We start from the raw sequence: 12,947 nt of genomic DNA on the forward strand, positions 1-12,947 counted from the left end.
TTCAAAATTTTTTAATATTAAAATTTAATATTGTTCTTTGTCTGAAAATTTAATATGATTTTTTTACTTAATTTTAATTTGATATCAATGAATGTTAAATTCATTCTTTCAAACTTTCAAACGTAAATATTTCATGAACAAGCTGGAGTACAAAGTATTTTAAAACTTTTCCGAGCTTAATTTTGTACAATATTTCAGTTGTTTCTGTAGATTATGATTATGATTATCTAATCTGAATCGATAAAACTTGAGGCTTCAACCCAGTCTTTCAATAAAATTCTCATAACCGAGACTGCTATTTCCTTTAAACTAAATCTATTTCTATGAAGGCAGTGGTACGTGGTAGTGTAAAAATATTTCTTATTCCATTTCATTTTTGAAATTCTACCATTGAAAACATTTACATGCATAAGCGTGCAAACTAGACGATTCACAAATACGTCGACGCCACGTGGAAGAAATTTTCCGATCGACGTCGAACTTCAACCGCTGATTGCGGACCATAACGAGCGACCAAACCTTATACAATAATTCTTTCTTTTTGAACTCGCCGGGTATGATGTCACTGGATAGCAATCATCGAGAAGTAATAAATTTATCATTTGTTTTGCCTATTTTGTTATGTACTTGAAACTGAGAAAGTATTACAATTTTGGGACAAAAAGATTCTGGACGTCATTCCAGCGCAAGTGGTGAAATGTCAACTACATTCAACGTTTCAATGCAGAACGCGGTATCTCGCGACTGATATCTCGCGCGCACCTCTCCACTCGCCGAGAGGAGAATCTCGGAAGGAAACGAGCAAAGTTGTCAATTACGTCGGCTGTTCATCGGCCGGAGGATTCGGCGAACGAAACGCAGACTGCCGTGGCTAGACATTTCCGCAGCTATCAAAGACACGACGGCGGGGAAGGGGAGGGGACAGGATAGGCCAGTAGGTGGAGGAGATGTAAATGGCGCGCTTCATTAACGTGAGTTACCGTCACATCCATTATTCGCGGTAACCAAGCTGACAAGCGCGATTCCAGCTTGTCCAGGGTATTACCGCGCCGCGTTCCTTCCTCGGACAGCCAAATTGGAGCGAGCTGATGCCGCCGTTCCAGAAAACGTTTCCCCGCGACAGCCACCGCGTAATCGCTGCAGCTGCCCGCCTTTAATAAGGGCCGACGACGATTTGGGGATGGGACACCCGAGTACCTCGTAAGTGGCCACTCGAACCCTCTGTCGTTGGATTTCAACTCTCTTCTCCATACGCAGATACGAACTTCTATAATCACTGGGTTCATTCTTCAGTCTTCGGCTCTTTTGGGAAATCTGAACCACCTTTTCTTTTTAGTGTTTAATTTTATAATTAATGTGCCTCCTATTATTGACGGTAAAACGCAATTGTCAAATGCTGTGTGTATGAAAGTATAGGAAGGGACATTTTGCGTTAAATCGACACGAATGCGTCTGATGTTTGTAGGAAGTCTCGTTTTTAGACACTCGTTCTAGGATTCGAAACTGGCCTGCGTCGAATGAATATATTAGATTATTGCTAGTGTAAAATATCTTCGTTTTATATTATAGTCACGTGTTCGTTTTGTTGCTTGTGTAGATAGACACGTTCGTAGAAAACGAATGTGATCATTCGAACACCATGTCGAATTCCGAATTCCAAGATTCTCGAGAAAATATCGAATCTTATAAATATCGCGAGTAATCGACACAAATAGCCGCCCCGGAGTTCAAAAGCGAAACGAAATTTATGTCGAACTTGGCTCGAATTCTCAAGCATATAACGAACTTCGTCCCATTTCCACTATCTAGCTCAAACTGGCTGATACGACGAATTTCAATTGTGAAATTAAAGCTTTTGTCACTTGTAATCATATTTGTCAAGTATATTTCGACAAGTTTTGTCGATTGTAATCATACTCGCTGAAATATTTTTTTACGTTTGAGTACGTGTGCGTATTTGAAACTCGTGAAACTGAGACACGCGTTGATATTGACTCGAATTCGTACATATTTCGAATTCTTCTGCCCTCGCGCATGGTCCGTGAAACGACTGAGCTTCTCGCGAATTAACGAACTTTCGTTAATTTCGAAAAGCACCTGCTGTCACGTTTCGGTTACCAAAGCGACGCGGTTTGTGTCATCTGAACGCGACACCCTGTCTCCCAGGAACGTGACGTTTCTCAGAAAGCCACCAGCTCGCGCGTCTTTTACGAAAATAACGCTGAAACCGACGTTTGTCGCGTTCGTGCGGTCTAAGTGGATGCTTCTCTCTTTTATTTCCTTTTCTTTTTCTTTCTTTTTTTTTTTTTTTTTTTTTTAGCGAGAAACCAGATTTTGTTAGAACGTGGGACGGGACATATGTGCACAGAGAGGATTCTCTTCAATTTTTATTTCAGAGGTTTATTTCAATGTTTGAAGCGGTGCTACATGCGAAATCGCGTGATACTTGCAACTTTAATGGTATCGCGAAGTTTTAATTCTTTTGAATAAAATATTTTAGAGGAATGTTTTTTGAATTCTGTTGTTTATGAAATTGTTGATTTTAGACAAGTTATTACGCGGATTATATGCAATTTTAATTTAATTTGCTCGAAAAGTCGACGAGAATTTGTTGAATTTCTATAGTATCTGATTGTTTTTTTTTTTTTTCTTGAATAATGAATTTGTACGTACTAGAATGTTGCATGATGAATTTTTTTATAGATTTCTCAGCAAATTTATGTTTCTCTCGAGAATAATGTTAATTTTAGTCACTGAATTCTATTTCCATTTCTGTAATTACCATATTTTTTCAGAATATAATCAATGAAGTAAAACCTCGGTAGAAAGTTAGTTGCTCTACATGCCAAATGTCGTAGAAAACATTGTACTTTGGATATTTGCATATGCAATTATGTGAATTCAAAATCTCCAGTAAATCCATATTCTTGTAATTGCATCCACACTCTACAAAACAAAAGATTTGGAATTTATTAAATTGATACAACGAATTATTAGCAATTTACGAATTTCTACCAATTTCAATTTCACATTTTTACGAGCACGATCGAGGAAAACGAGATCCAAGCAAAAATTCCTTTCCTTCGCCGAAATACATTTTAATATTTTACTTTCGATTGTTTTATACATTTTTTCATATTTTTTCATCAAATTTTCCAGAAATACACAGAAAGGATTAATCGTTAAGTTATTCACGCATATCGTCGAAGAATTAGCTACATCAGTTACATACAAAAAAAAAAAATATCGGCTACAGACAAAAGGAGGCGTTCACCGCGCTGGAGTCTAGAAATTGTTAAGTACCATATATTCCATCGATATTAATTGGAGTCGGAATTAATTCCCCTCTCCCTCGCTATTACGAACCACCTGAAAACTTGATCAGTATTCCCCGAAGCAACGCCAATACGCTGACGATGAATTTCAGCGAATAGTTGGATGTCGAAGTATGCAGATATAGCAAACTCTCAACGTCTACGAGCCGTGCAACACAACGCAGGAGGATTCTGCCCTTCCGCGTGTATTTGTTACGTCGTTCAGTCAACGAGCAGCGTATTTTATCAAAAACTTATCCCGTGTACTCGCGGTTGTTTCGATCAGCGAGCACGATGCGCGTTTACCTGTCTACATTGCTATTCGCGAAGCTCGCTAGCTAAGTACCAGTCAAAGGATTTGTGTTGCGCAGGTTCTCAATGAATTTGCTGCTTCAGTTTCAGTTTTAAGCTAAGCTTCGGTTTCATTTGATCCGCGACTAGACAACATTGAGCGTAGAATGGTCCGATTTTCCAATGGAAAATTGTTAGGATAACGTGACGATTATTCGATCAAATTTATGTAATTGCCTCGACACGTACCTTCGTTGCCTCATTCTTTCGCACTCGCACTTGTGACATTAAATTATTTTACAATTATTGTCCGTGACGTCGTGTAACTGCAGGGCATTTGTATGCTCGAGTCGCCTTCAGATTATAAACTCGACCTGCGCTAGGTTTTAGTACGATATTTAAATCGTGTGGCTGACGTTTGTGGGATATGAAATTTAACGCGACACGAACACACGGTCTCTTTTTCTTCTGACAATATTTTTCGTTTATTAAATATGCAACTGATACAAGCGACAGATCTTTCTTTAATCGTCTTTCTAAGTTTTCGTGCGTTTTTACGAATCTGTTTTTCTGTTTTATCGTTTATCTGTTTCGTGTGTAAAAAAAAAGACTGCGATTTTTCCGTAATGATGAGGAACAGGCTGTATTTTATATCTTTTGCTAGACGTTAAAAATGTTTCTTACGTTTACGTATAAATAAAATATATGTTTACTGCATACAATGCAGTGCAATAATATGATATATGATATTTATAAAATATCACGTATTTAACAAATACATAATAGTCTAATAAATTAACAAACACTATATATTTATTCGTTTCATTTATTTTTCAATAACAAATGAACGTTAATCAAGTTAACTAAAAATCCAAAAGAAAGAGAAAGCAACTGAATAAAAACAAGGATCTACGTTTTTCTCGCATTCTCCTCGAAATTTAGCTAAAAGTATTTAGCTCCGTACATCGTTTCAGCAAGTCAGAAACCGATGTGAAATAGAAAAAAAAAAAAAAGGAGTACATCAACGTTATTTCAAAACGTGGTGGATACAAGTAGCATCCTTGTTCAAGTGTTCAATTCTACAACTGTTCGCAAGCTCCAACACTGCGTGGTTGCGATACTTTCGCTGTTTGTGAACAGCTCAAGCTTCGCAGCTTATGAACAGTCCGCAAACATCTTTAACCGGTGTGGTTCTGCCGTACCATAAGCTAAACACCATTGTTACTCGTGTTACGTCGTGCGTCGACGGGGGTGAGCTGGTGCTGTCGCAGCGTTTAACCATGGCGGTCCTCTCGATCCTCGATTATTAAGGCTGTTGCTCATTAATTTTCATGAAACTCGCAACTCGGTACCGAGCAGGCATCCATTGTCCCCGCGCGCAGTTTATTCAGTCGTATCGAGAAATTATTGGCCGTGCAATTTTACCTGTCGTTTATCCGCGACATTCAATCGCCATTGTTTCAGCGTCGCAAACGCAGGGGCGTGGGCAGGGGGTGATATTAAATTCGAAGACGCAAGAACCGGACGACATTAATTAACGCGACAATTAATCTGCTCCGTTCCTTCGAGGCACGGCCCTGCTGTTTGTCATTACGGTTTATTCGTAAATAGACGACTGGAAATCACGGAGAGTCAATAAATCAAGCAAAATACAGAAGTATCCTTCCCAGTGTTTGGGGTTTGAATTCAGGGGATGAAAGAAGCGTTCGATTGATAAAAAGAATCATTCCTTTGATCGAGAATATTCTTTTTTTTTTTTTGGCTATAAAATTATCTAATCTTTTGGCATGAACAAATGTGTTTCCTTTGAACAGATATTCTGGCAAATGTGTTATTTATCACTTTCTGGATTCGCTATCAGGTGTTATACTTGTTATATTGTATATTTCGCAAGCATTTTTAAGGTTAGACTGAACGACATATATATTTATTTTACTACCGGAAACTACATTTAACATTACTTGTGAGAATAGTTTACAAAAGCTTGACTCGTCTTTAGACATCTCTCCACTTAAAGAAGGCAGATTTCTGAATCAGAATACTCTAAGAATCAATAACATTTACCAAACTATAATAAATAATAACTTGTGCTAAAGAATTTTCTATCAACATCAATAAGAGCCATCTGTCCCGAGATAAGTACAATCCATTCATTATTCTCATAAAATTTTACAAAGTCACGAGTTTGTCTTTTAAACCTTCGTCCCACTCCGTCGTGCTTCATAATTATTTCCATGGGATTGACAAATACGCACACGTTTCTCTTTCCTTTTTACTTTTGAAATACGCACACTTACGGGAATTTTTGAACATTCACCTTCGTGGAAATCGATGAATCATTACGTGGGCGGAATCACGCGGAATTGCCACGTTTCGAAATCGTTTTGACAGTGTCGCCTGTTCAAACGGGCGCGAGAAGGAGCACGACCGATTTTCACTCCGTGTTGGCGGAACAAAAAGACTGATTTATCATTCGGATATCGATCGGGAACTGCGAGGCAATTTCGACCACTTGGAAATTAATACTGCACCGGTATGACAGGTGTGTGGTACGCGACGCGGAAAAGTGATTATATCGTTAATCATCGGCGGCGGATCGTTGTAGCTAACGGAGATCCGTCTCTTTGTTTTTATTCCGGGCGAGCGGCCGGTTGATTGGGCCGACGGAAAAATCGTCGAAAACGGTCCGTTAATTATCGGCATTCCGTATCGACGCGACGTCGTTGGGAACGGGCGCGGCGCGATTAACATGCAAATCGACTCTCCTCCGTTGTAGATTATTTCAAGAATCACCGATTCATAATTAACGCTGGGAATCCATCGAGCGACGGCGCGGCCTCGCCCGGACAACTTCGTTTTAATACGCCGCACTGATTGTCGCCTCCACATTAATTAATGCGATCGTACAAAGAGCCGAACGACGAGCGAGTTCGAACGAATTGCTTCCGCAATTCTCTCGTCGCGTCTCTCTCTCTCTCTTTCTCTCTCTACACTCTGTCTCCTTTCATCGACTCTCTTTAAAAGCGCCCGATGTTCCGCCGATGTTCCTTTTCCGAACGGAGAACTACTACCACTGGAAGTTTTATTTCGAATGTTTCTGTAATTCGAATTGATGTACACGCGATTTTGTCTCGTGGAGATACACGGCGATGAAAGTGTTTGAATATTTATATCGAAGAAGAAATTTTCTATATATTTATTATATTTTATATATTTTTATTTATTTTTAGAAATTTTATATATATTTATTATATTTTATATATTTTCATTTATTTTTATATATTTATTTTTAGAAATTTTATTATATTTATTATATTTTATATATTTTTATTTATTTTTATATATTTTATGTATTTATTTTTATTATTATATATTTATTTTTAGAAATTTTATATATATTTATTATATTTTATATATTTTCATTTATTTTTATATATTTTATGTATTTATTTTTAGAAATTTTATATATATATTTAATATATTTTATATATTTTTATTTACTTTTATATATTTTATATATTTATTTTTAGAAATTTTATATATATTTATTATATTTGTTATATTTTATATATTTTATAAATTTTATATATCTTTATATATGTTATAATATTAATAAATTTTATACGTAAGTGAATATTAGTTACATGAAACATTTTGGAATTTTATCAATATAAGTATTATAGCGATTATATTGGTAAAATTTGAAATCAGAAGAATCTGAAGGTGCATGCAGAAGTTGCAGGATGTTTATCACATGTATACGTATCTTGGTAAAAAAATTCATACTTATCGTGTTGTTCATAATTGATACTGTTTGTATTAATTTATTGTGAATATTTCGGTATATTTATTGATATAATGAATTATAGATGTTTAAATATTTTTACAATCTGTGTGAAATGTACATACGCCTTCTTGTATTAAATACTTTGTAATTTTGATTTGTGTTCGACTCGTGATGTATAGTAAATTTTAAAATGTTTTACTTACCATAGAGCACTCATAAGTAGTTAATATAACAGGATTATAATTGGCTGTTTGAATATTTTTAAATATTTTAATTTTTTAAATACTTTAAAACTTTATTTTTTTAAATATTTTAAATTATGTAACATATAATAATAGTAATAGTATGTAACATATAATAATAGTAATAGTTATGTAACATATAATAATAGTAATTTCTACATATTTTATTAACTTGACCAATATAATCGCGGCAGTCGTGTCTCGTTATGCTATCAACTCTGAAACTTCAAAATATTTCACACAATACATAATGCATAATATGTTGATAAAAAGTTAATACAATGGATAATTCTTGCATCTTGTAACTTCTACATACGTTTTTATAATTATTAAAATGTTTTACATAAACGTGAACACCTGTAATACGTGTAATTAACCCAGTTAGGTCGTACATTTACACATTTCACCACGCGCGCGACATAGATTCCCTGTCAATATCTATTACGCGCTACACCTATTACATTATACACTACCTGTGTAACGAGTTTTCGATAGAATCAACCGAAACGAAGCTGTCAACTAATTACTGTATATTGCGCGCAATATGTGAGATAATACGAACATACGTAGATCGCTTCATACTTTGTACCTGCGTGATACGCATTTTCATTGGTTTCCAGTTATCGACGACGATCAAATTTCATTTTCATTTCCAAGAATATAAACGTTGCTGATATATGCTGATTCCATAAAATATGAAATTCGTGCGCTCGCGTTTTGCGAATAAATCGTTTCTATCGCGGGAGAGATTTGCGGTCAAAGACGAGCGCACAGTGGTCTGACAACTGCGTTTTTATCGTCAGAAGTCAGTGCGTTTCGATGAAATTTTTTTTCTTTTTTCTACGAAGTAAGAAACAATGGACCAATCTACGCGCCGACAGATCGCTCGAAAGAATTACTCGCAAGCAATTACTCGCGATCCAGTTTTTCCTCGATTTGTAACGCGCGCACGCTTTTTTCTCCCGGTCGTCGACTTTCGATCCTGTTTACGATATCGGTGTAATAACTGGCGGCGCTTAATTAAATACGAAGCCGGATGAAAGCCGAAAGCGAGCGCGCGTAGATGGATAAAAATCGGCAAACACGGCGAACAGAGGGAAGTGTAAAAGCCGGGAACATCTGGGGCTAATGAACGCAAAAAGCGATTGCTCATTTCGCACGGTAATGCAAATGTTTTGCATAAAAACGGAACGCCTAAATATCTTGCTCGTTGTTGGCGACGGTGAGAAACGAATCGGATGGAGCGTGTAACCCGATGTTAATAAATTTTTCACGCGTGGACACGTGAAACGAGGGGATCAGGTGAAAATTAACTTCTTTTATTTCTCAACTAAAACTGTTTTTACATCTTCAATTCATTCGTATCATACTTTTGTACTACTTGCACACTTGTATCGTACTCTAACGTGCATGCAATTTAACGATCCTTTCGTAGGACTTGGATCATATTTTATGTCTCTAGACGGAACTATTCTTCAAATAATATTCTACGATCTTCAATGATACTCTACGTCTCGAAACAGAACTTTGGAGTATCAAAATACCCAAATGAATGGTTGCTCCATTTGCAGAAAGATTCTTCACTGTCGATGAATCTCGCTGAATTATTCTCGTCCAGGGATCCGAATCTAAAAACAGAAAAAAAGGACAATACCTTTCACTCGTGAAACCTAAATAAATAATTTGTTGTAAAGAAAAAAAAGAAAAAAAGAAATAGAACTTATCCTTATTCGGAAAATGATCGTATATTTCAGAATCGTTGGTTGCCCTCGCTCGCGCCGGAAGTTCGTAATTTATCCAAAAGCCTGGTAATAACTGAATGGTGGTCGGGCGCGACGTGCAGCAATAGCAGCAGCAAAAGTAGAGACTGGCTTTCCTCTTTAAAACCCAGGGGCTATGGTCGTGGTACGAGGAGAATCCAAAGAAAGAAGAGGAAGAGAGAAAGAGAGAGAGAGAGAGAGAGAGAGAGAGAGGGAATCTTCCCTATCTTCTCGCGTGCCTTCCACGGCCAGCTCATTTATCAAGCTGGGCTTCCATTAATATCCAACAAAATAGTACAGGGACGGCGTGACATCCCATAGAAGTCATGGCTGTCCGGTGCTTCTGCATCTCGCTGTATATACATATATCTCGCACACGCCTCTCTACCGCCACGTTTTCGGATAGCACGGCTGACCGACTCGGCTCCCTCGAGCGTATGCCGCGTGACGCGATTAGTAATGATCATCCGATGCTCCCTCATGCGAGTTTGCAAGCAATATCATACCACGAAGCCCCCCGAGTTCGTACCTCGTTTCCACGCGCGTCTTTGAAATATTAATCGCTAATCTTCCCGAATGAGGGAATATTGTTTCTTCCCGCGTAATAATCAAGCACTTAATTGATAGACTGCGGATTTCGAGGCGTTTTTTATGTTTGGATATACATATATATATATATACGCGTGAGACTGAAGGATTGCAACGTAAATAGGAATTTGTTTTACGTATTAATTTCAATTGTCATCAAACTTTTATTGTCCTGTCGTATTAATATGGTAATGAATTTTTTTTTATTGTTAAGGAAATTGAGTAGATACTTGTTTCGTCTACTATTTATTAGAATAAATTAGTTTTTGCACACGAGTGAAACGAATTTCTTCGTTTACGTGTAAGCTGCACCAAGTATGTCAGTAACTGGTACTTCCGAATATCTCCTTTCAGAAGTACACGTGCGTACATTCTTTTCTGTTGCGCAATGGCGCAATGTCTGCGAACGTTGGATTCTTTAAAATGTTTAAACACGATTGCGAAATTAGTCCCGTGAAGGTGAAATGAGGCATGAAAATAAGGGAAATGGACGTAAATTGTGTTTGCATTTCCTGCTGGGCATGGAAAGGAACGGGTACATAACAGCGTTACGCACGTTGCATTGTATAATACGTTAGAAGCGTAATCGTATTTCAGAAAGTCACGTAATCTCATTAGTTACGCTATGAAAAACGAAAGCGAGGAAAGTAAGGTGGAACAGAGTAAATAATGCCTTTAGCTTTCCAACGTTTGTACAGTAATGATAATTATTCCTTTTCTTGATATTAATCAAATGATAATGAAAATCAAAAAATATATTGAACGCACTGAATCATCATTTGATTAATATCATTTTCAAGAATGGTATAAATTGAAAACTGAACGTTTTATGAAGAAGTCGATCATTTCAACTTGTGGATTGATCGAATAGAAATTCAGAAAAATGTGCAAATGCCTGAATAAGCTAATCTAATTTCAAATTAATGTTTGCAATTATATATGTGCGTTTGAAAATTTATCTAACTCTATATACATATTTTTCAATTGTTGGACTGTAGATTTTTATCTAAATTCACAGTTTTGAAAATAATTACAATTAAAATGATAGAAAATTGTTACGTATTAAATATTATAATATCGTTAACTTGGTATTTTAACATTTCTTGCAGAAAAATTTGCAATTTACTCGTTATACTTCGAATGTTGCAAAGGGAGAAGTTATTTCTATCTACTAGTCACATAAATTAAACAAATAAATTCTAATTAATACAATAGATTAGAATTGAAAGTACACTCAAAAGTTAAGTGAACTCCTGCTGGTTGAACGAATTAATAATAACATCCTTTTGTATAAATAAGAAAATCAGCAATAGAAAAGAGAATCAATAAACTCCAATTATATAATCTATTTGCCTCGCAGCAAATTTGTATAAATCGAGTTCCATTGTAAACGAAATTAATGAAACGTGCAAGCTTAGAAAAAAGTCACGCAATTCACGGAAATGCACGGAATTGCACTTACGTTCCACGCAAATGCCGACAACTGCACGCATCCACTTTTCCGCCTTATCCTCGTCGTAATTTAGACCAAGTCACGGGGATTTGTTTGCGCAAAAGCTTCGCAAACAAATGTTTTCTATTAGAAGGCTTAGGTATCATTTTTCCTGGTCGTTAACCGAAGATCGGAATACTTTCGAAAGCGGCTTAACAATCGGGAGATCAGCTGCCAAAGTATATAATAAATCGAATGGCATTTATCGCTGAACGAGAGACTAGAACTTGTTGTTGACTCTGATATAATAATTATTTAAATGTCAGACAATACTGGACAAAATTTTCAATCTGTAAAATTTGCAGTTTAACTACAAAATTAATGACATCGTGTTATTTCAATGTTTCGTCGCTTGGAAATTGAATGTTCCAGAGACAAGAAAAATGATTGAACATTATTAATAATAATAATATTCAATCGTTATTAATGACTCATGGATCGCTATCTTTCTACAATGAAACAGTCAACAGAACACCAGTGTTGCAGTAGGTTGCCTTGCGTTTTGATTGCGCGAACTTTAACCAGTTGCGCTGGCAACTGATTGCGGACCATAACGAGTGACCGAACCGTGTAACAAATAATTCGTCGCTTTCTTTTTCAACTCGTCGGTATAATATCACTGGATAGAAATTATTGAGTGGCACGTCATTCTAACGCAGCAGGTTAAAATTCACTATTAATAAATAATTTTATTGTATATTACAAATGCTATTAATTAATAATTTTTATTTACTAAATTCTGTACGTTTACATAATTTTGTACACGCAACACTCTAGGATATTAATTACTACTATCGTTTCACATATCACGTGGTCTAGGATCACGTTGCATTTACTTTCCCCGCCTCACTTTCTACTTTTCTCGCTGGCAGGAACTGCGACAGGAATGTCAGAAAGCTTGTTTATTAGCGAATTTTCATTGACACGCGACTAAAACTAAAGATACGCAGGTTCGGCATTGAGATCGTTAAAGCGTGAATTACGAGGTGGAAACACAGTGAGGAAGGGGAGGGGGAGGCTGCTTTGAAAAACGACGAAGACGCACGGGTGTGTAGGATTGTTCGACGAGTGGTAAGTTTTCCCGATAATGGGGCTATCGACGTTCCTTGTTTTTCCTCGGCTACGCTCGCGGCAGCTCTGCCGATAGCGCTGCCAACAACGTCCGGTTCCTCGCGCGCCGGTCCGCTTCGTTCATGCGTAATGGGAAAAACGATTATTGACGCGACGCGACCGATCACGCCCAAATGTTAACGAGTCGTAATTGAATTACACTCTCGTTATAGATTCTTTTGTATCAGGATTCCACTTGTGCCAATTTATCACGACTGGGGGCCATTTATCATTGACATTGTCTAACCGTACTTATTGTCTAATAACACTTGGAAAATGCATCCGTAGAAACGATATGTACTGTTCTTAACACTGGAATTACCAAAATGGCCAAAATGTCCAATTTATAATTTTACGGCGATG

This window comes from Frieseomelitta varia, unplaced genomic scaffold (genome assembly GCF_011392965.1).
Source record: "Frieseomelitta varia isolate USP_RPSP 00005682 unplaced genomic scaffold, Fvar_1.2 scaffold_999, whole genome shotgun sequence".
NCBI lineage: Eukaryota > Metazoa > Arthropoda > Insecta > Hymenoptera > Apidae > Frieseomelitta > Frieseomelitta varia.